At 36.3% G+C, this 23,739-nt stretch overlaps 1 protein-coding gene and 1 long non-coding RNA gene across 3 annotated transcripts in view; both read right to left on the minus strand.

Annotated features, from left to right (window-relative positions):
* The window catches only part of LOC126864181 (furin-like protease 2), a 412,400-nt gene that overhangs the window by 293,800 nt on the left and 94,861 nt on the right, over positions 1-23,739 (minus strand). The window lies entirely within an intron of this gene.
* Positions 1-23,739, minus strand: part of LOC126864185 (uncharacterized) — a 90,702-nt gene that overhangs the window by 55,039 nt on the left and 11,924 nt on the right. Inside the window, exon 2 of the long non-coding RNA XR_007689088.1 lies at positions 801-879. This is a non-coding gene — a long non-coding RNA (uncharacterized LOC126864185). The remainder of the gene's footprint in view (positions 1-800; positions 880-23,739) is intronic.

The following is a 23,739-nucleotide window of genomic DNA, read 5'->3' on the forward strand; positions in this document are numbered from 1 at the left end:
TTCTTGCGAGGCCCCTCCGTCTCCACCTGGTCTGGAAAAATGACGAGGCCAGGCGGAAGCGAAGCACGCGGCGAAAAACACGCTGGAGACGCCGCGTTAGTCGCGTCGCGACGCCGAACAGAGAACAAGGGGACGATTCAACGTGTCGAAAACTTTGTTCGCCGCTTTCCCGGCGCCCACGCCGCCAGAAATTCCTGGCGTCCCATCGAAAATTAGGAAAACGACGGTAAAATGTTGGCGGTGCTCCGCTGGCTATTTGTCTCGCGGCACGCGTCAACATCCGTGTAATTCGGTTAATTTCGATGTAATTACGCGAGCAACGGAGTCAGAGAGAAAGGAAAAAGTTTGAAAAACAGGGAGTTGAATAAGAAGAACCTGGACGTTGGAAACTTGTAACCGAAGACTGGTAGATGCAGTTACTTTGTAAACTTTTTAAGATAGGATAGAGTTTTTGATTCATTTTAGTGTATTTTTTGGTTTAGCAAAATTGCTTTTTGAAATAGACTTCTTGTATGATTAATTTCTAATTGTAAATACTTTTCCATCTCTCAAAGCACGAATTTTCCCTTGATTTATTAGTGAATATATATAATATATAATATAATACTTTTACTCTTATGTCATATTACTAATTGACTTCATTAGTTATTTTTCAGAAATTTTAATTTTGAAAGAAAAGAATTCGTTAGTATTCAATTTCTCTTTCGCATGTCTTTTATGAATAATATATTTTTCGTTATTCTCACAATAATGTTCGTGCAACGCCAGGTTACTTTGCTGAAATCGTTTTCCTTACTCACTTTTCGTAATGTTCATACAGCTTTAAATCACTTCCAGGCTTACTGTGATCATATTCCGTGAAAAATACGTGTAACGTACCTGAAATAGACAAAGTAATTGTTAATACACATTTACATTTAATATGTGCTTGTCTTTAAACTAATTCAAATACATATGTAACATTACACGCACAGAGTACGGTACAAATTTTACCAAGGAATAATTCTAATATTTCAAACTATACCTTATGTTAAAAATTTATTGATCGAGCCATTTTAATTCTAATTAAATGTCAATGTTTGTATCGAATTCATTTCATTCGCCAATTTCTATAAATCACATAAATGAATATGGCAATATAAAAGTTAGCTCAACTTTTCAATTCACTTATTGCCTTAAATATCCTCTTTCGAACGAAGTTCAGTTTACCAAAATGAACATGAGTTATTAACTTTAAATTTATCGTGTTTCGTAACTGTGGCCTTTAAAACGTCACTTACAATATATCATTACTTTCCCTTTAAAAGATTCCTGTTTTTCCTCTAAGATCGTAATAAACCTCTTATTTGTTTCTTTATTCTCGGTAAAACCACATTGTTTGAGAATTAGTCGGCACACCACGTTAAATTACCAAAGTTCGAAAGAATTCGAATTCAAACACGGCTCTTTCCTGAAGCAACTCGCGTCAGCTTCCTCTTAACATGCAAAAACATCCCTAATTCTTCAGCTCTTAATTCGAATTTAGACTTTTCATGGTCTGGTAAATGAATAAATTAAGAGTATCACGGTAAGCTTGGTTACTTCTTAAGCCCTATTTCGATAGGAGAATTGTAAAAGCGTGTCGCGAATTTAATTTCCACCATTATTTCTAATAAAATACTTTAGATACACTTCTGAAGACAGTTAACACTCTACCTACAGTTATTATATTTTTTATGTATTCGTCCGATCGAAGTAAAAAAAATTATTAAACAATCTTTGAAGATTGTAAAACACAGGGCAAAGGTCTTCCAACAAAAGCTACAATCTTAACGTATATAAGAAAAAGATCACGAAAATGAAAAAGGTTGTAACTTTTGAAGTTATCTTTTATATATATATATATATATATATGAACGTTCGAAAAAGGTATTCATTTTGATGTTTGAAGAGGCTCATTTTTGTGAAAAAAGACAATTCTGAAAAACAAGCGTATGTATTTCATATATGAACATTATAGAGGTAAAACTTCAAACTTTTATCGGGGTCGTCTATACACCGCGTGACCAAGAAGAGTTAAATACATTTCAGTCAATACCGACGTATCCAGAAAATTTCCTTCAAACCATCTAACTATCGTTGCAGTTCCACTTTTCATAATGATCAAAAGACCGAAATAGGAACATCGCGCCGACGTATCGAGCGACCAGCACTTTATTAAAAATGTCGCGCAATGGCTGCGAAAAGGTGTAATCGGTGTGATCTCATCCACTATCATTCAACCTCATCCAACCTCCGTCATTCTCTGCTCCATCAAATAACTCAGAATTGCCGATGAACTGTACCACGATCGTAATAGATCAAAGAGTTACGCGACACGTTTCGATTCGTCTCTCTCGTATTTGCTCGCGTTTGTACATTCGCGAACATAATACACGTTGGTATAGAATATCGACTAGGGTGTGCTGCGTTTGGCCGTATCTAAACAGGGAATGATTATCGTCAACTACATACGTTTATTCGTTCGCGTTTATTCGTGTTTATTCGCGTTTATTCGCTCACAGAGATTCGAAACACAAGCAAATTGTACCATTTCTGCCTTCCTTCCTCTTCCCTTGAGCTTTGTCGATTCTCATCGTTCCATCGCTCCATCCATCTGTCTTTATTTAGCAGAAAAGTTTTCTTACTCTGATTAGTTAACAAATATTGACAATGTTAATCATAGCAAATATATATATATATATTTTTTTACGGTTACAGATATTGAGATACTGAAATTTCTAGACTCCCTATAGAGACGTGCAGGGTCTAGTTAAGAAATAAAATCTGATCTTTAATCAGAAATCACTTGGTCAACAGTTATACATATCTTCAAACATCCATCATCGGAATAGTGCTGTTCATACACTGATACCACTGTCCATACGATATTACGTCAACATATGAAAGGGTAGATAATCATGACCTAGCCAACGTAGTCTATCGATCAACATCGTTACGTCTAATACTCAGCTTTACTAGCCAAGCATACCTGGCGCGCAACTCTGTTCTAACCACGATTGACGAAAAATGACGCGCATAAATACGTGTTTTAAAAATTTTGATATCATGCGTCGCACCTGTTGCGCCTCCCTGTCGTCCATAATTATTAAGCGAACTGAAATCCATCGATTTCTTTTTAATCTGTTTTTTAATCTTTTTAAGATGGGTAATATAAATCTTGTCAGATGTCGTCGTGTTTATTAGCGCTTTCCACCAATCGACTTTTTACATTCAAAACATTGATGCTTATTGCGTTTCATAAATATTAACATAAATTAGAAATATTAGGATTTGGACCTTAAGATACCAAAATGGCAGAGAAATGATTAAATTCAATCCTCAATGGCTAGTCTCAGGTGAAATTTAATAATTAATTAATATAAAAATTAATTCCACGCCTAATACTGTCATTTAAGGAAAAAGGAATTTCAATAAAAAACAAATCTTACTCTAATTTCTTAATTATTACGTAATTCAGCTCTCGGCTTATTTCATTGCAATCAATGAACACTGAGCCGGTTAGGCACTTCCGATCCAACGATCTAAAAGATGTCGTCTATAATTAAGCGGATTAGAATCTATTGATGCGACACGTTCGACATGTCCATATCCAGGGTCTGTTTTGGCCACCGTTTGATTAAACGTCATTCTATGGCTCTTCGTCTATTTGCACGTATTCCAGGGCAAGATCCAAGCGTATGCACGCTTTTGCCGCGCCGCGCGTCGCCATTTACGCTCACGAGGTTTATATCGCATGTACATAATTGCTATGGTGATTGACTAAACCTGTTAATAGTCACGAATCTGACGAGCCGTATTACCGCAAATTTCCACGTGGAAACGTGATCTTCGACAAATGCTGAACGAAGCCCCAGTGCCTTTGACGATACGCCTCTCGATAAAGTGCCAGTTTGACAGTTATCGAATCGAAAACACGCTAATTAAATAGAATCACTCACGAAATAAGAATTTTCAGTATGTACGCCAGCTGTTGATTTTTACTACTTGCGATTCACAGTGGTCTTATTGCGGTAGTTTTCCGTTGGCAAAGAGGAGAAGGTCTTTTTTTAGAATGTGGATGTTTTACGGAATTTGGAAGCAAATACGGAATTGAAAGTGGATGTGGTTATTAAAGAGGTTAAATGAATATTTTACTGAAAAAAGAAAGGTATGGATATTTGTGAAAAAGAAGTAAAAATTATTATTATTATTAGGTAAATTAGAGATTCGTTGTAGATGCAAAGCTCAATGGTAGAAGCAATTTGTAAAAAGAAACGTAAAATATTAAGAAACTCTAAGGAAAGAAAGTAGAAAAGCTAAGAGGAACTAAGAAAAGAACTAAGGATGTTATTAAACTAACAACGCAACTCGTGTACAATGGATAATATTTTCTTAAATAAATTCGATTTGTTCATATTTCCAAACACATTTTAGCAAATCATTGAAAATTAATTATGAAGTATGATTAAATGTATTATTTTATAAAAATCAGTTTATGGAAAGTAGAGAAGATCCACAGCGGAACTTCAATAAATCAGGATGAAACTTTATTACGTGGTAAATCTTGCGACAGCGATTGAGTTTACGATACATCAATCGCCTCCCTGAGACTTGAAGTTCTCAGAAATTGTAGACTTTTCCAAGCCTTAAACCACATAATTAACTCAATATAGAAAAGTTATATATGAATTTTTTAACTACAAGAATAATGGAACAGTCACGTCTTTATCAAATTTTAATAGCTGCAACCTAAGTTTAAAATCAGATAATAATTGTTAAGGTGTTTAACGTGTCTCTAAGTATTTCTGAGAAGCTCATTTTCTAAGGGTATCCCAATACTTATCAGCAATCACTCATGTGCGTAATAGTTTGCCGATTAATTAAAAAATTTTAATTTTAGTTTCAAACGGATATTAAAATTTGACTGAAAAGAAATTTGATGAATAGTATACACCGGAATATAAAAGATTGTTCCGCGTTATGAATTCTGAAATGAAATATAAATGGAAAATATGTCGCACGTGTTGAGAATAATTTCAGCCGCAGTAATTTAAATACTAATATTTTTCAAACTTAAATTAATCAAACAGTTATAAATAATTATTTTACAGAAAAAAGTTTTAACTAATCCAATCGTTATAAACAATTATTTCCTATCTATAGAAAATTCCAGGTTTGAAAAATTAAAAAATATAAATTCTCCAGAAATCGTTATCATGACCAAATATACAAAGATGTTTTATCTGTGATAACTGACGACTGTCAGTTACTATCCTATTCTATCGTCACATGTAAGTCTACCCAAAGATGATGTCGTCTTTAGCCTAAGGTAACGTGCACAAATGTGTGTATTCGATCAAACTCAGTGTAGGTATCCGGCAGTGGAGATGCAAAACCGGAGAAACACGCATCCGATCGTGCACAGCATAAAGACGAGGCCACGTCGTAATCACAGCTATAGCCGAGGATTAGCGATGAATGAGTCTTTGACCAGCATGCGGCCATCAGAACGTTTAGAACAATGCCATGATCCGGGCATAGATGCATTCTCGTCGATCGTTGTTGACAAGGCGTGTCGAACTTCGCGCGCTATCTGCTACGATGAAAATTAGATGATTCTCGAAATTATAATAGATAATGGATGCTTCTGTAAAATAATTTAGCTGTAGCTAGAAGAATTTGTAATTTTAGTTTGGTGATAATTTTAGCAGACTACGTGTATTTATGTGCAAATTCCTATATTTATGAAGATAAATAAAAAAAATGGGATTTAGATAGAAAGTTCTTTTACTATAATTAATATGTAATTTACTATAAAAGAATAATTCTCGATATTATAACTTCGTCTACGTTAGATTGTAATATTCGGTAGAGAAAGAACAGAAATTCTAAATCCTAAATTAAGGTATGTAAGCATTAGGCTAATAATAATCACCAGACACCAGTAACTTTCAAGAGATCAATAGAGATTCGAGCAAACGGTATTCGCTCGAAATGCGAAATCGTTTGATGTCGACTAAGTGGAAAACGAAATGCAAACCATGCGGGATAAGGAACGTTGTGCTTAAATGGTCCTGCAAATTTCCGATCTTCCTTTTTATTTTTATTTGCGTTTTAAAGTTTTAATCAAAGGAAAGGAATTAACACGTCGCAATTTAGACGAGTGTCCTTTCCTTTGGAAAGCGTTTTCCTGTTAATTGCGGCGTATTTCTCTAACTGTGTGGTCGTCGACAAATCGATATAGTATACTTGATGAAACAAAAACAAAGGCTAAATAATCTCGATCGAACGACAAACGCAATTTTGCAAATGTGCAAGTTACCTTAACGAGCATCGTAAAACTTTATTCCTCAAAGTATAATATGTATCGACTTTACTATTCTTTATTTGTAAAATTTAAATTCTGTTGCAAGTTTGTATCTGTTTCTCTATTTTCACGATTGTATGTCCAAAGTTTGCTTTTTTACGATGTAAAAAATGATTTGAAAAATGTTTTCTATGTTTTCTGCAGTATATATTATTTACCAATGAAAATGGAATCGATATGTACTGAGAAGGAAATGTATTGAACAGCTTTTCGAAACAAGCATCTTTTGTAAAAATATCTTTAGATTATTTTATAAAAAAACACTGTACTATATAGCAAGATAATAAAAATAGACGAATGAAAATTAGAGAAAATATTTCCTTTAAAAAATTAAAATCATAAATAGCACTAAAGCTAGAAGTTCAACCTAACTATTCAATTATTGTTAGTATTTATTAACTGTTTGAGAAGACAACATACATATACGAAAGATCTCAACTTAATATTCCTTAATATTCCTTGATATTCATAATATTAAATAATATTTGAAACAACGCAACCTCGCACTATCCTTACACTATCTTACACACATCCATGTAAACAGTCAAGCCAACACTCACAATCAGTCCCATTCACCATCCTCAATCGCTTCATGACACAAACTTCCTCCGCCTCGATCTCGAATCATCACTATCGACCTACAATCCTCCCATCTAAACCAACAAAGGCGTCAGGTTCATCGAGGATGATGATCATCCTATCCTACTGTCGTGGATGAGCGATAATCATCAACCGATGCGTGACGATCGACAACCAGGTTTCGTGTCGCCGTCGCGATCGTCTGACTTCCTCTTAAGTTCGTTTCCATCCAGATCACGTGTGCATGCGGTCATTATTCGTTTTGGGTTATGATCACAAAGAGAATGCGTCTTCTGACAAACTAATGTTTTGACCAAACGTAACTAAACTTTATCGTAAGTCGTTAATAAATAACTGCTCTTCGAATTAGTTATGGAAATAAGCATTACGATTTTCTACACGTTTCTTCTATATTTCCAATTTTATCGCCCAAGACATTAACGCTATGACGACCGATGTGCGACAGCTATTCCAATGATGACTATGACGCGAATGCACAATAAATTTACGCATTTCTTTCAAATCATTTATTATTGCTACCTCTACCTTCTTGCAGAAAGAGTCCTATCGCATAAAGCTACTATCCTAAAACTTCTGCACGAGTTTGATCGTTGTAATGTATTCGTGAAAATGTTGCTTGGTGAAAACGCAATTACTGTAACCGTAGCTTTATACTGTTTCTATGTCTAGAAACAAGGATACAGAGAAGAGCCACGGGCCAGATAGGTGGTCGTCGCGCATATCCAGCCTCGTTATGCGGATGGGTACATCGGCTGGTACATGGCCGCTATTATTTGCAAGATCGATAACGGTTACCTGCGGGCGCCACCTGAGGGAAAAAGAGGACATCAGAAGCGTGCGATGCATATCGCCCAATACCAACGGACGACGTAACCTTACAGCTCAGGGCTGTTCTTCCATCACGTTCTTTCCCTCTGTATCTGCGATTTTCCTTCGATTTTTCTTCCTCTCGTCGCACTGTTGCTTCTTTTTCTCCTTTCTTTCTTCGTTTTACGTTCAGTGTCTTTCTGTCAGCGTGCTTTCCTTCGTTCGGCTCCTTCTTTTAACACCTGAAACTGTGCACTGGCATGCCAGGACTTTACTCCCGCTGTGACTCAGAACACATTCGTGAACTGACTTCGTGTCGCTCGTTCGTACGCCGTATTTATCTCTCTTTCTTTTTTCCTCTTGGATCGTGGAACTTGATTAAAGAATGGTATCAGAATTCGTGAAATTTGGGCGTGTCGTTCTTATTTTGGCACTTTTACAAGTGATTACGAGGCCGAGAGAATAGCACGGCTTTCAATGGTTCTAGCGATGAGTGTTTTCCTATCCGATTCACTGGTTACGAAAACTAAGAAGTACGTTCAAATTCTAAATAGCTTGTTGTCTATGTCGTTTCGCAAAGCAGCAAAGGATTAAAGAAATTAATTTTCTTTATAATCGTTAGTATATTTTTATTTACGAGGTTGCTAAATCTTGCTCGAAAGTTATCAAAGAGCGATATCATATCGGCTGTTTAAAAGCAAATTTCGCCACAGGCTTACAATGTCCAACTTCTCAATGTATCGACAAGTCCTCCAATCATCCATTCCTTTCAAACAAGACGTACACAAGGCGCGCCCATGTATATATTAACAAGACGACTGGTTTTATACTTGGCGATACAAGCCGGTCTAACGAGCCTAGATGCATACATGAAGTCTCAGCTAACTACAAACGACCATAAAACGCCCATCAAATCGGTATGTCCTGAAAGTACAGCAATATCGCATCTACATGACACACGACCGTCCCGCGGAAGTCATTATACGAACAGCCATCGTAAAAGTTCTCGAATCATTTGTTCCGCGAGAGTCTAGTATCCTCATGGTCAACGTTAAATCGCGACAAAGTACTACAGTAAAAGAAGTAAGAGACACGATTCTCTTACATTCCAATGCTCGAAACTCGGTTACACGTATATGCAACTACAATTCAGTGTAGAAAATGTCGTTAATTGTTAAGTTGTTAGACATAATTAGCTTTGAACCGGTTTTACGATGCGGACGTAACTACCCTGCTATTTTCGACTTTTAAATTTTATAGGCATTTTTATCGCATTTGGATAATTTATGGTCAATTTATATTCGATTTATATTCAATATTCTCGACTATTATGGAACACTATTTTAGCGTGATAATTCTAAAATCTTAATACTTGACTTTTCATTCTAAAACAGCTCTATAAAATATGAAAAATCTGACGTATTATGTTTTTCATCAGTGGTCTTCGTGTTGTTCGCCCCACGATAATTTCCATTCCTTCTATCCAAATGTCTGACGAAACTAACTGCAGTTTCAAATTAAGCCATCGTTCTCATATCCAACGCGATAAAGTGGTCGTCGCCATACGGCCGAGATAGGTCCGTGCTCCTTCTCCTCATACCGGTAATTGTATAAAGTTGAAGAAACGGATGGCGCGGTCTGAACTTCCCAGGGGCGGCAATTTAAAAGGCCGGCACTCGGCTGCGCAGGAAAATTGCATTTGTTCGAAGGAGGTAGCCATGTATATACATATAGCAGCGCATTATCGCGTTATGCCTCACTTTAAACGACTACATTGTACGTTTAGAACCGAAGATTTACGGTCTTGAGGGTGCAACGGCGTCAGCCTAAATGGAAAAAACTGCGTGGATTTAATCTACCTGCGATGACCTCGCTGTGCATTCGTTTCTTCGCCGGTAACAGCGATGTTATTAGAGGGAGCACCCTTAATGCCTTAAAAATGGTCGGAGTGCTGTTGACGCGGACAAATTAACGTTTCAACGTGTCAAATCGCTATGAAAAGCGTCGTTTCTCGAAAACCGATGAGATATCGATAGGGGAGATACGAAATGACGCGTTTGTATTTCAAATGGAAAAATTTGGTGGACATATCCTGATTTCATAGAAAAGAATGCTTCGTGCGTTCTTTAATTTCTATGCTGAAACGAAATGAAATGAAATGAAAAAGTCATCAATCACAGAAAAAGACAAGGAAGTAGGTTAATTAACTGTCACTTTGAATGTGACTTTCTCATCAGATAATTCACATACCTCCCATTGTTCCGCTCAAAGTTGTTAATCATGACGAATACATGATTCATAAAAATCGTATTGAGGTGATCATTTCTAAAACTAACCACTTTCTACGTTTCTATGACTACAGTTTTAAGAAATGAATTATCAGTACACTCTCAACGATGTAAAATACAATTAAACAACTGAAGATCTGCGGAGAGATTGCCTTTGCACACTGGATACTTTCAATGTTTTATATATTTCTGCGTGCGCATTATTTTCATTCTATGCGTTTTTACAAAATCATCAACACTCTATCAGACACGCTTGATCCATAATCCTTACCATCAATAACTCTTGATCACAAAACAAGGAACGAAAAATCAAGTTCTCTGGGTTTTCTGGAGCTCTCAAACCCAAATTCACTCTCAATGACACAAATCAGCCGAGAAAGGCCCTACTTCCCACGCAATTCGTTCCACAAAGCACCACTTCAGCCGAAAATTTATTGACGACTGTAGTCCACGGAGCTTCTTATTCCGCGCATTAAACGACCATCCGCCTATCATTATCGCGGTCGCATTAAGCACGCGCTGGCTCCGCCGAAGAGAAATAATTTGCCAAGTTGCATTAACTTTTACGAGCGTCCCGAATAAACGGTAATAAAGGGTGGAAGGGGTGTGAGAAGAGAAACCAGTCGGTTGGAGCACGTAAGTTGCGCGGCGTAACAATAAGAAGATACGAGCCGGAAACGGACGTCTCGCAAAGCAAACTTTTCCACGGATAAGAATCTAAAAGTGGCGGAGGCACGGCCTCGTGGCGTACGAAGGAAAATTGCGTCTGGTCGTGGCGAAGATGCCGGTTATCGTGGCATATTATCGCATCGTGCTTCACCTTAAATGACTGCATTATGGCGGTATGCCGCCAAGTTCGCGGCCAACTAACGAAACCCCCGAGCTACGAAAAAAATGAGGAAAAACGAAGTAGAAGAAATATGCATAAGACAAGTCCGTGATAGAACAGATAGTTGCTGGTGCAACGGTTTGCAAACATAAGCTTCTAATAGTTACATGCATCTACTTGTTAGGGCGTCAGTAATAATAATCAGCATTAGGCCGGATTTATGACGCGGATCTGATATTTTTGTTATTTTTAAGTTCTACATTTTTCACTGGCATTTTTACGTATTTTGTTTTGGTTTCGTTCATAGCCAGAACTTTAAATTTCTAGGATTATCGAAAAATTTGGAGTTTCTTCCTGCATCTGAAAAGTAATTGATGCAACACGAAAGATGTTCACTTACATTATGAATGTACATGGAAGACAACTAAACTGCTATTTTGCAGGAAAAACCGAACGAACATTTTCATATGTGCATTATAATTTGAAATAAGCAGTTAACAATCGATTCGTAACGGGTTCATAACGCCATTAATTTTAGCTTCTTCGTTGGTGAAATCGTATCGTTGGCAATGACTGGGATTTTCATTTTGCTGTGTGACACGGGCAACCACGGTTTACGCTTGAATACCTTTCCGAATCGATTGGCGAAAGAATCCCGGTGCAACCACGTTGCTGAGCGGCTGCATTGTTTGTAATCGATTTCTTCGCGCCGTCTAGACTCATTATTCCATTGGCTCGCGTTAACGCATTATTGGCTTCTGGCTTTTTAACTCGCTATTAATAATTCTTTTGGTAAGATGAAATAACTTATCAATCGTTTATATTATACAAAGAAGCTACTGTAACGCCGATTCTTTCGTTTTATTCACGCATGAAGTAATAATATTGTTCTTTCTTCTTAACGTTTTCGAATGGAATTGAAACAAAGAAAATAGTCATCGTTAAACAATACCTGAGAGATAGGATTTTTATATTGTTTGAAGTATTATTAAGTAGGTCTGAGTAAGCTGGAAACATTTATACCAGCAATTCACACAGTGAGAAAAAATCTGCTTGTTCCGTTTTCCAATTCATCTCGCTTCGATTTTTAAACGTTTATTAGTAATTTATATATTAGCTTCAAAACGATGCGTCACGTTTACTTGAGTTTCCCAGCGCGTTTTCGAATGTCCTAATATGTACTTATGAAATGAGTATACAACTCATAGCGCAAACACGTTGCATTTCGCTTTCGGGCAATAATCCAGATCTGATTCGCGTCGCGTATCAAGCAACGATCCTCTCGTATATTATCGTCATGTATCGCGACTATTGCATCCGCGGCGAAACGAGTCCGCGGCCAACCAGTTTATCGACTGTCCAAGCGGAACGTGTAGATTACTATTCCTCAAGACCGAGTCGAGCCGCGAAATTGCATCTAGACCAAACCGAATAACCGATATCCTGCCTCTCTCTAACCCTGAGAATACCACGGATTTTCTCCTGGTAATTGGATATGAGTCGTCGCTTTGAGACAAAGCTTCTCTCGGCTACGCCTCAGTTTCTGATTATTCTGTGTTCGAAGGTTGTAACCTAGGGAACTTTGATCGACGAACGATCAAGCTGTGGCACAGGACTCGTGCTCCTGGTTCCAACGATCGAAACCAGAGAGAGAGCAGGTTTCCAAAGAGAGTGGAGTAGGTTAGGTGCAGTCGATTGTGTGTGGTTAAGCGTGTCTTTCTTGGCCGATTGATTGCATTAAGCGAGGATGGATGGATGATGGAAGGTTTCTTTGTCGTAGCACGTTTAACGTATGCAAAGTGAACTTAGATGCACGACGTAATTATCAGACTGCAAATATTCATGCACATTCATATCGCTCATTCGTTGCAACAATGACAGGACAGAAAATTTGCAGTTTTCGGTTATTGATATAAAAAAACCATTTGTTGTTCGTATTGTTCGTGAATTCAGTTGTGCGGCTGAGCTTCCGAAACTTATCACACGGTCGATAACGAACGAACATTTGAAAATTCATGCGGCTCGACCGGCTGCATATCGATTCGATGGAATAATGAAACATGCTAGGCATTGTCGCCTGCTGAGAGACGAATGCTCGCGTCGCGGCTGAAATTTTGATAAATGATGCCACGATTGCGACAGCAATTAGCAATCGAAAACACAAATGTAGTTTCAACAGATTGACTGCTCAGTTTCCAGCTACACTGGTTATGGGAAACGAACGACTCATAGATATTTTCGACACGCTTCAATTTCTGCTCCTATGATTATATATGACAAATTGTACGGTTTTGTCACTGGTGTATGATCCTTTCATCTACCAGTTTCATTTGTCATAATTTGTCCGATGTTCGTAGATTGAAGCTTTGTTACGGCAGAATTAGAACAGAGATTCAGAATGTTATATGTTACAGTAAGCAACACTTTATAAGCACTTTATTAGCACTTTTCAATTTAATACAATACGGTTATATATAACTTATAAACTATAATTAAAGAGTTAGAATGTTTGGGTTTCAATTTTGCGAAAAATTTGATTGTATGACAATACCAATTGATATGATTACTTTAATTATTTTTTATTTAGCTGTAATATTAATCTTCATAGAGAGATTATTTATTGCATATGATACAATATAGTTTATCGTTATGAAACGAAGTACATGTTACAGATATATTATTTTCCTAAATTACTCAATTACGATTATTCAGAAACGAATAAACTAAATGACATTATGATTTTTCAATACATATTCTTCAGATAGATTGATTCAATAAGAAATAAATGAATAAAATTTGGACAGGATTATTTATTACATACGTATGTGAGGATAAGGAGGAATTATTTAAATAAGAAACAAATCTTGTTAAATGAATATTAGAAATTCTTAAGTGATTGTGAAGAAACAAAATTGAAAAATCTAGTTAGAGAATTGATAAGTTGTTTCTTCTGCAATTAATAACAACGTTATGATTAGTCGCCGATCTTATCAGCATTGGTACAGAAGCTTCTGGTCTCGATATCGAATTTTGTTTGGAGAACGCGCGTGTTTTGATCGTGTTTCCGAATATCTTCGCCACGTTTGGATACAAATTGAATAGAAATTCGAATGGAAATGATTTACATGCGGCGTGTTCCATTTTACTCCAATATCCACGTCGATAACGTAGAAAGGAATATTTTGAGAAAGGATTATGATTCTCCAGGCACGCAATGTGTTTGTTATTGGATATTTCTAATTCAGCTTCTATTCTTGCTGTAGTTCTTTGCATTAAATCGTTGATTGATATTTAATTTTTAAATTAGATTTTTATTCGACGATTTCTATAGGTTCGTTAGAATAAATTTGCAATATGTATTTTTGTAAGAAAGAGTCTATTTTACACCATAGTTTGAGAAATAGAAATATTCTGTTTAGAATTCAAAATGAAATACGTAATGTACTTTTTCCCTGTCATTTAAAGGATATTTTATAATAATCTTCTATTCTTTCGAAATATCGGTATCTTTTTTGCCTGTAAACATTAACTATGATATAGGCACTTTCAACGATTTCTAAACGTAGCCATAACATCATTACCATCATCATTATATATTATTATTATTATTACCATCTTCCTCCTATTTTATCGACATTCATTAAACCAGCTACATATTTGAGATTAAACTAACAGTAACATCTACTTACTTAATAATTATAAATATCTTAATAACGGTCTAGATACTTTAGCTTTACTATGTTAATAATCTATGTTAATAATACTATGTTAATAATCGTTTACTTAATGTTTCCCGCTCTTTCAGTTTCTACAACAAACATATAATAAAATACAGTTAATTAAAAAAGAGGTATCTACCGCAATGTATATGATGTTCGAAAACGTTTGAATACCAGTTTCTTTTCAATTATAGTGCAATTTAATTACAAAATTACTGGCAAAAGGATCTATGATAATTTTACTTTACATTTGCAGGATATTACCGTTATTTAACCTGATCTTTACAAAACTTGTACGAAAGACACAGGCAAAAAGTGATGTACGCCAGAAGATTGTTAAAGGTATTCGAAAAAATTCATTAACGAAAAGGACTGGACAAGTTTTCACGGAAACATTCGCGAAATTATACATGAGAAAACATTATAGTTACATTTTTCTTAACCTTCGCCACGAATTTTTTTGAACAACGGAATAAAAAACGGAAGCAGGGGTAAAAGGGGGCTGGAATTTTCTGCTAATTCTTCCTTCGTCCTACGCAATCAATTCGTTGAACGAGCCACAATTTGATGCTACGTGACCTCTGCAACCGTCCAGATTGATCGCCTCGGCCATTCGTTCGTAATAGATTCACCCGACTTTTCGACATCGACTTTCATGGCAATTGTATTATTCTTTTTTTTTTTTTTCTTTCTTTCTTTCTTTACTTCTCCGTTTTATTGTCGCGGTCATCGAGACGCATTTCGTAGGTGATACGAGATCGTGGTCGGATTTTCGAACGAGCATCGTTTCCTTTACTGCACGTGATCCTGTATTATGTCGACGAGCGTGTGCGCGTTCCAGAATCGGCAAGATCTCTTGATCTGCCGCTCGTTTTGTAGAAAACGGATTATCGACGAATACGTTTCGAGAAAAAAGCCCTCGAATTGATAAGAGTTCGCTGATAAACTCGAGAACTTTACCGTTTCTCGAAACCTTAGAATAGTCGTGAAATCTTAGGATTCTTTATTTTCATTCCTTTCACGAGTTCAATTGTCAAGATACTCGGCTATTACTGCAGAAGCTCGGAAAAATAAAACTTCAGTGTGTCGATTTCTGATTTACCTTTTCGAGGAAGTTTCAAGTTCAAATGATAATTTCAAAGTTTACTTATTAATTTACTATATAATTTCGTAGTTTACTTTCAAGTAACTTCAACTTTTCAGGATTAAATAAATTTGTATTAGAGAACTCGTTATTTGAACTTGTATTTGAAGAAATAGGATACAATAGAATAAATGGAGAAGGTAATAAATAATTCAAGCATACCTTGATCTGCAGTTTCTTTGGCAGTTCTTGAATATTTTAATGAAGTATTCACGTCATTTTTATTTTGGAGAGTATAATTGTATAATTGTATATGTTTGTAACATTTGACATTTCGATATTATTCATAACTATTGTCTTCTCTTATATTTAAGAATATTTCTTATTACAAGACTGAAATATTTAAAAAACCGTGTAATACCAAATAAAATAAATAATCGCATTATCGCAATATTTAATCTGCTTGCTGGTTTTCCAAAAACCAAAAGTTACAAAAGTTACCAATTCGAGATAGTTTTATTGTATTTGGATAAATCTCGCGTTCGAGGTTTAAAGCTAACATGATAAAGATTATTATATCGTTAATATGAATACCGTTCGATATTATCTTTTTCTCACAAAAGAGCCAACAGCGGTCCCATTGTTGAAGAAAATTATGCATCTGAAGCATATTGAATAAAACAACGTAACACGGAATCACGAGGATAGCAGCGGCAACTGTAGAATCTGCTTTGGATTCGTCGCGAAGATAATTGCGTTTTATCTGCTTAATTCCTTGAAGAGGATTGGCCGATGTATAAATTGAATAGCACCGTTATAAACGCTTCGAGTCCGGTTGAAGTTAGTTTCGCACGGCGAATATATTACGGCCGGGGAATCGCATTGTCGACCATACCTTTCGTGTTTCACATTTCCAAATAGGTTTAATATCATATCCGGTGGAACACTCTTGCGACACATAATTCAGGGGCGCAAAGTTTCGAAGCTGACGTTGCACGCATACTCTGCAGATGCATTCTTAGAACTGTAACGCGTCCGCGCTGTTCATTAGCCGCCCCGATCTGCATGTTGGTTAATTAAATTCGAGCGTGTATCGCGCCTTTCCAACGCGTAGGCTGTGTTAAAATGTTAAGGGACTCAACGAGCGTAATATTTAGAATCGAAATAAAACGAAAATTAAATAACATGGAAATAACATGGATAAATAACATGGAAATGGAAAAGTTGTTCGCGAAAGTATTCAAACATATGTAGGAACCTTTTATGAACAGGTGTATATTATGTGTCTTATATATAATATTCCATGAAACATTTTAAGAATTATCAGTGTAGCGAGGCTCAATTATCATAATTATACTACGGTCAAAATAAATCTGAATATGTACATACGTAGAAGATAAGAGGTATTTAGACTAAGTATACATTTCGCAGGGACGATAAAAATATTTAAACGGTCAATTAGCGCTCATTACGTGTTTTAAAATAGCTATCCATGCTATGTACTAATGCTAGGTTCTCAGCGAATATCTTGTTATTTCTATCCTATGTACATATTAGGCTACCGAATTTGACCAATGTAACCTTGGCAGTCGTCTCCCATTATAACAGCAATGAAATATCAACAAATTTCATATAACACGTATGTGTATGAACAGAAAAGTCTTGATAAGTCTTGATAAATTATGGTAGGTATTAAAATAATTAAAATTCTTACCGATGATAGCAGTTAAAAGTTAACAGAAAAAATGAACAAAAATAAAAAGCAAAATCCTGGAATATTCATCCATTAAGGCCAATATAGCCACATATAAAAAAGATCATGAATTCGAGATACCATTTGCGGGGAACAAAGCGTTCGCGTCGATTTTAATCCGTGGCGTTAGGAAGCAACAAATCGTTATGCCGAGGGCTCCGGACAAAATTGTGCCCAGGTAGAGGAGGTACACGGGAATTATTAAATTCATTATTCCAACAGCTGTAGAGGGTCGGCGGCATCCATACGCTCGTCACGCGTTCGCACGCGTGTTGGCTTATTATCTCGCTGTAGGCAATCCGTTCTGAAATAAGCGTGTACGTGAGCCTGTACATGCGCGGGCAAACATTCATGTCCATGTCAACGGGGGACCGGAGCGGACCAGGATGCACGTGCGCTTAACGTCGCCGGTTTACATCGTCATTCTGATAAATCCCGCTTCGACGCACAGAATTTCGACCCTCGTGCGTTAGGATTTCACGCCCAGAGCAAGGAAGACAGAGATAGTTCGATTATAGTTCGATTGGGACATGTCGGGCTTCGAGTGGATGAGACGATTTTTGACCTGTCCTTTTTTTTTTTTTTTTTTTTATTATTGGAACATCTGGTGTTGCAGTGAATAGGATAATTAACAGGAGCACTGTACAATCAGTCAAAACGACTGATACCAGATTTCTTTCTTTTACAACTTTTTCAAATATGCAGATGTTTCTTTTTATTCAAACAGAAACACGATTATTGGTCTGCGAATATCTATGTGTATATATATATACACATATATATAGGAATGTTATATTATTAGATTGTAGATAACAGTATGATTAATACAATATCGTTTGCACTCACACGTAATAGAATATAAAATCCCGTTTCACGTATTCGTTACTCACTACTTCTACGACACAACGATCTTCACACGACGACGATAAATTCAACTCTGCTCTCTCAACTCTCGTTACAATGTTTTTCACACTCACTTTTTCCAAACATACCTTGGCAACGTTCACAACACTCTTTGACAACGTCAACATATCTTGACCACGCTAATAAACAATCACCCCTCACGCCACGTCCCTCCCTGATGTCACACTATCCCACATATATAGATATATATGTATTTTTATGAATGTAATTAGCAGAACAGGGATCTTTGTTGTCTCCTGAATATTATAGACTGTTGGATGCTTTACATATTCCTGTACAGCATAAGATTTTTTTTATTAATAACATATAAGCTTGTGTGCGATTTACCATAGGAGTATTTGGCGCATAGGTCAACTTTTACACTGTACGCGTAAAGATTTATTTCTGCTTGTGTTATCGGGACGAGTAATTTTCCTATGAAGATTACTGTGCATAGTATAAACACTCTGTGTCTTCAAATTGTCCGTGAATGCATAAATTTGATTACTGACTTATTAATGATTACTCACTTATTAATTCTACAACAATATATTATTACTTATTATTACAACGTATTACTCACTCATTAATTGTATAAAGTATACAGCCACACGACCATTCCATTCTAAACGTCAATCCACTTCATGCAAACAATGATTCTTTTATTTCAAACGCAGCCATTTCTACTAGCAACGCGGTTAAGCTGCCCGTAACAACCATCAGAGCAAGCCATATTTTTTCACTCGAAATTGCAGACTACGCTACATCAATTCCGTACGCTCCATACACTTGTAACAATCGCATAAATGTTTAACGCTTTACAAGCCAACGATTCTGTTCAAAAAAAAAAAAAAAAAAAAAAACGGAGGAGAAGGGGAGAAAGAAGGAACGAAAGAAGGAAGAGAACAGGTGAAAAACCGTGGAAACACAGGAAGAACATAAACCCAGGAAACGCTAGAAGCAGCTTCTACAAAATTCATTCGCCAGGACATTCCGATACTGTAGCACCGCACGTAGCGAATTAGATCCCAGCCAGGTTGTATCGGCTGGTAAAAATTTGATACGAACAAGTGGAATCGACGAAAAACACTATAAAACCAAATAGTTCCCGATACAAACTCGATTTGCATATATCTGTAAGCGGATGTCCGTCGCTTCCTGTCGAATTTTTGTTGTTCCATACATACACAAGCCGAGAGATATTCAGAGAGGATTCGCGATAAACGTTTGCTTTCAGTCGAGAGATTTAAGAGGACCGGAAACTAACAAATAAGTCAGCAACTAATGCCCGCTAAAAACCCGAACACCAAGAAAAAAAAGACAGGTTTTGTTGACAAATTGGCTCCATCTATCGAACGACATCCAACCTGCCGTATCACCAGACCTTTCTTTCTGTTCTGAATTTTATACGATTCCCGTAAAAATCGTATAAATCTAAAGAGACAACGGTTATCGTGGCCTCGGGGCTGATATCGTTCAACTTTTAGGCAGACATTAGGGCGCGTCACGTGACCGAGATAGGATGATTCTTACGGTGAAAAAATCCCCGGTGATTGGAAGCACTCTGTTTCTAAGCTGTCGACCTGATCCTGGTGTTATCGTCGCACGTTCGTCTTCCTGAAGTCCGAAATCCCCTCCGGGGAGGACAACCGTGAAACGTTAAAAGGATCGGTTCCCGTTCATCGCCAGTCCCGAGTAATAAAATAGATTAGATCGAAAATAAATCCGCATACTTTTAGCGGACTTGAACCGGAGATAACCGAGCTACGATTGCCGGTCAATTTTTATTTTAACGACACGTTCAACCCTTTACCTTTACGAGTGCTATACACGAATATATATCTATGTACGTTCAGAACAGTTTAACGCAATCGTTGGTGCTAAAATATTATTTCTTTTTCAAAACTGTATACATTTCTTACGCCATTAGTTTAGCTAATAACTAGCGTTTTAATTTTGCTGACTGTTTTTGTCTTGTCTTCTTAAATCCTTCTTTGTCAAGATATATCAACTCAAAGATCTAAAAATTACGTCAGTAGACATTGTTTTGGAAACCGAATCTTATTGTGGACCTCTAATTGTTATATTTCAATATTTTGTACAACGTTATTCATTGTATTTATTGTATTTATTGTATTTATCGTGTTTATTACATACATTGATCTACATAATATGTTGGATATTTGTGTACATGAATATTTAAGTATCTTTGTATTTAAACAAGTTACTTACTTTATTCATCATTCGGGTGGAACAAGAGTGTGGAAGATTTATTTGATTCGATGGACGATGTTATTACGACCTTTGGATTTTTGGACGTATCGCAGAGCAATTTTTAATAGTCCGAAAGTAAAAAAAAAATCGGGAATTCAAAGGTGCATCATTCAAACGTATACACTCGATTGAAAGCGACAACATTTTTCATAAATCCAATTCTAACTTCGATACAGTGAAATTGAGAAACGAAAAAAAAAAACGAAAAAGGAGAGAGAAGGAGAAAGAATTTGAAAACTATCGCATTCATTCGGTGGAGAGGCCTTTCGAAAACCGAAGTGAATTAGCAATTGCAACCGGTTTCGATCGATCATCGCGACGGAATCAAACAGCGGCCCGTTGTTTGTCAACAAACACAAAAATATGATATCGAGTCGTTTGCTACCTTTATTGTCGTCGCACAAACAATAGGGAGATTTTATAAAATAGGAATGGCGAACCTACTGAAACGAGAGATATCGATTTCCGACTGTCGAAATGTTGCTTTGCTGCGGGCTTCCATTGATCCAATACAATCACCGCTCCAGCTATAAAGATGGATTCGCTTTAAGTCAGCCAGAGTTGCAAAATCTACAATAATAATTTTTCCGTTGATGAAAAATTAATATTGACCCTATTGCGTTTTTTTTCCCGCGCATACACGCACACACGTTCTGTTGCTTTATTTTTTATAAAATTCTGAAGTTGCTTCTTCCATTTATCTCTTTGTTATTTGTTATATCAATGTATGCTTGCATATATTAATATGTATGAATAATATGTGATATGTAACATGCCAAAATATTATAATACTGTTAGAATGTAAAACATGCACCGTATTCGTGGATAAGGGGTAAAAAGTAGAATAAGTTAGAATATCAATCTATTCAGTGAAAATTGAGAAACTTTTTATCTAAAAGCCAAACAAAGGAACCAAAACACTTTGAGACACAAAAACAAAATTAATTACTCGGCTTTCTTAACCAGTAATAAAATTACGCATTCCTGGAAGACCCAAGTCACATAAAATGCCCCCTAAATCAGCAATCGGAATTCATTCCAGTGTTTACACTGGCTGAACTATTGAATTCATAAATACGGCTTCATTGCGGTTAAGTGGTTCGCACTTTCATTTATTTCCCTGCAATCCACTCGAATCTAAATCGACCGACCACCGTCTGCTCGTTCCGCAAACACATCGAAAGCGAGAAGAAGAACAGAAGGGAGAAAGAGAAAGAGAGAAAGAGAGAGAGAGAGAGAGAGAGATCTTGGAAGACATCTCGAAAAGCGGGTAGGAAGGGGATGATTCTAAGTGGCGAAAGGTTTCGCGGCTGACGCGAGGGTGCTTTCGATTAAACGGATAATTAGGCTCGAGAGATAGATGGATATAATTCGAAGAAAGACGGGGCCAATTTATTTCACGCGAATCTTCACATTGCGGTGATTCACTCGGTTTATAGACGAGAATAATTCTATCATGATGTCAGATAGGGAAGGGAAATTCCAATGATGATGGTTTAAATCAGAATTGAAAAATATGTTCGATACAAATATTGAATAACTTAATCTACGTAAGTATCCTTATGGCATTTTAACCTGTTCAGAAAGTTGGATAATATAAATTAACGCGAAAATACAATTTTTCTAAATATATTCAATTATTTGTTTCTTTTGAAGCATGTGCCTTATAGTGGACATGTACATTATATCGCAGAACGAAGTTTTATGATATGATTTTGTATATTCAAAATTAGCCTCTATAATTATTAATATAAAATAATATTCGCAAAAACAAATGTCATGTTATACATTATAATAATTAAGTTAAATAACTTGTGTCGAAAAAAAATATTGTATGTCCAATATAACGTTCAACGAAAATAATTGTTTAGGTTATTTTCGTTTCCTTTCATTTTCGTGTAATTATTTTGTGAGAAACCACTCATTTCTCCTTTCTTTCTCGGATAGGAGCTACGGCACGCTGCTCGTTCATCGCGGATGGACAATGATCGAAAAATTCTCTGGAAAATCCGACACCACGAAAATAACGTGGTACGTGATTCTCGGTTAATGGAATTTAACGGAACGTTAGTGCTCCTCCATTCCAGTTAATTTAATTGTCGAATTAAAGATGAATGGAGTTTCGTTAAATGAAAAGGTTGACCGTTGAGCTTTCGTTAATTTCGGTCCAGGAACATTCATTCATTCGTTTCCTTAACATCTGACACGCAACCTTGAACGAATAAATTAACGAGAATTGATTGATATTTTGTTTGATCTTTTGCTTGAAACGAGATTGATTATGAGAAAAATAAAATATTCAAACGTAACGTCGAAATACAATTTCTAAATTTATTAAATTTATTCAACTCGATCGAACGGAAGTCACTACTAAAATTGTACGTTACATTTAGACGAATAAATAAGTCACAAGTAGATTACTGATGTTTGTACGTACAAATTTTGTACGTATCAATCAAGAGATAGTACGTAAATAGAAATTCTTCTCGATTCTGTCGTATCGTATCGTGTATAGTATGTAAATTTATATTTTTACGGTTACGATTAAAGAAATAAAATGTAAACAGGCATTTGTTTTACTTATTAAAAACCACAACGAATACTTTGTTTTGGATGTTTTATACGTTTATGCATCCACGTGTATTCTGTGCATTTTTGTATCTCCAAATTTTGCATAAAAATCCGCAGTTAATTTATGCTCGATATTATCTAACATTACCGAAATCAATGAAAAATTCTGCATTCTACCGTATAAAATCCGCCATAATAAGCAGCAAGACATCAGAAGCTGTTCCAAACCATCGTAAACTTTTTCACAAGTTTAATTAAGTTGGCCGTCATTTAGATGGCGCACGATTAAACAGCAAAACGGCGGGAAATACGAAGACTTCGACCTTCCAGATTAGTAGATAATGCTTTACGAGCAATGAGCCGCCGCAACCCTTCGTGAGAACTGTAAATTTTACTGGAAGAGGAGCAGTTGGGTGGAAGAGAAGATTCTCCGCTCGTTTCGTGACGAGAGAGAGAAAAAAAAAGAACATAGCGGTGCACGAAATAGGCCGTAATTTTTCTAGACGGTTACTCCGCCGTGACA

The sequence above is a fragment of the Bombus huntii genome, chromosome 3 (genome assembly GCF_024542735.1).
Source record: "Bombus huntii isolate Logan2020A chromosome 3, iyBomHunt1.1, whole genome shotgun sequence".
Taxonomy (NCBI): domain Eukaryota; kingdom Metazoa; phylum Arthropoda; class Insecta; order Hymenoptera; family Apidae; genus Bombus; species Bombus huntii.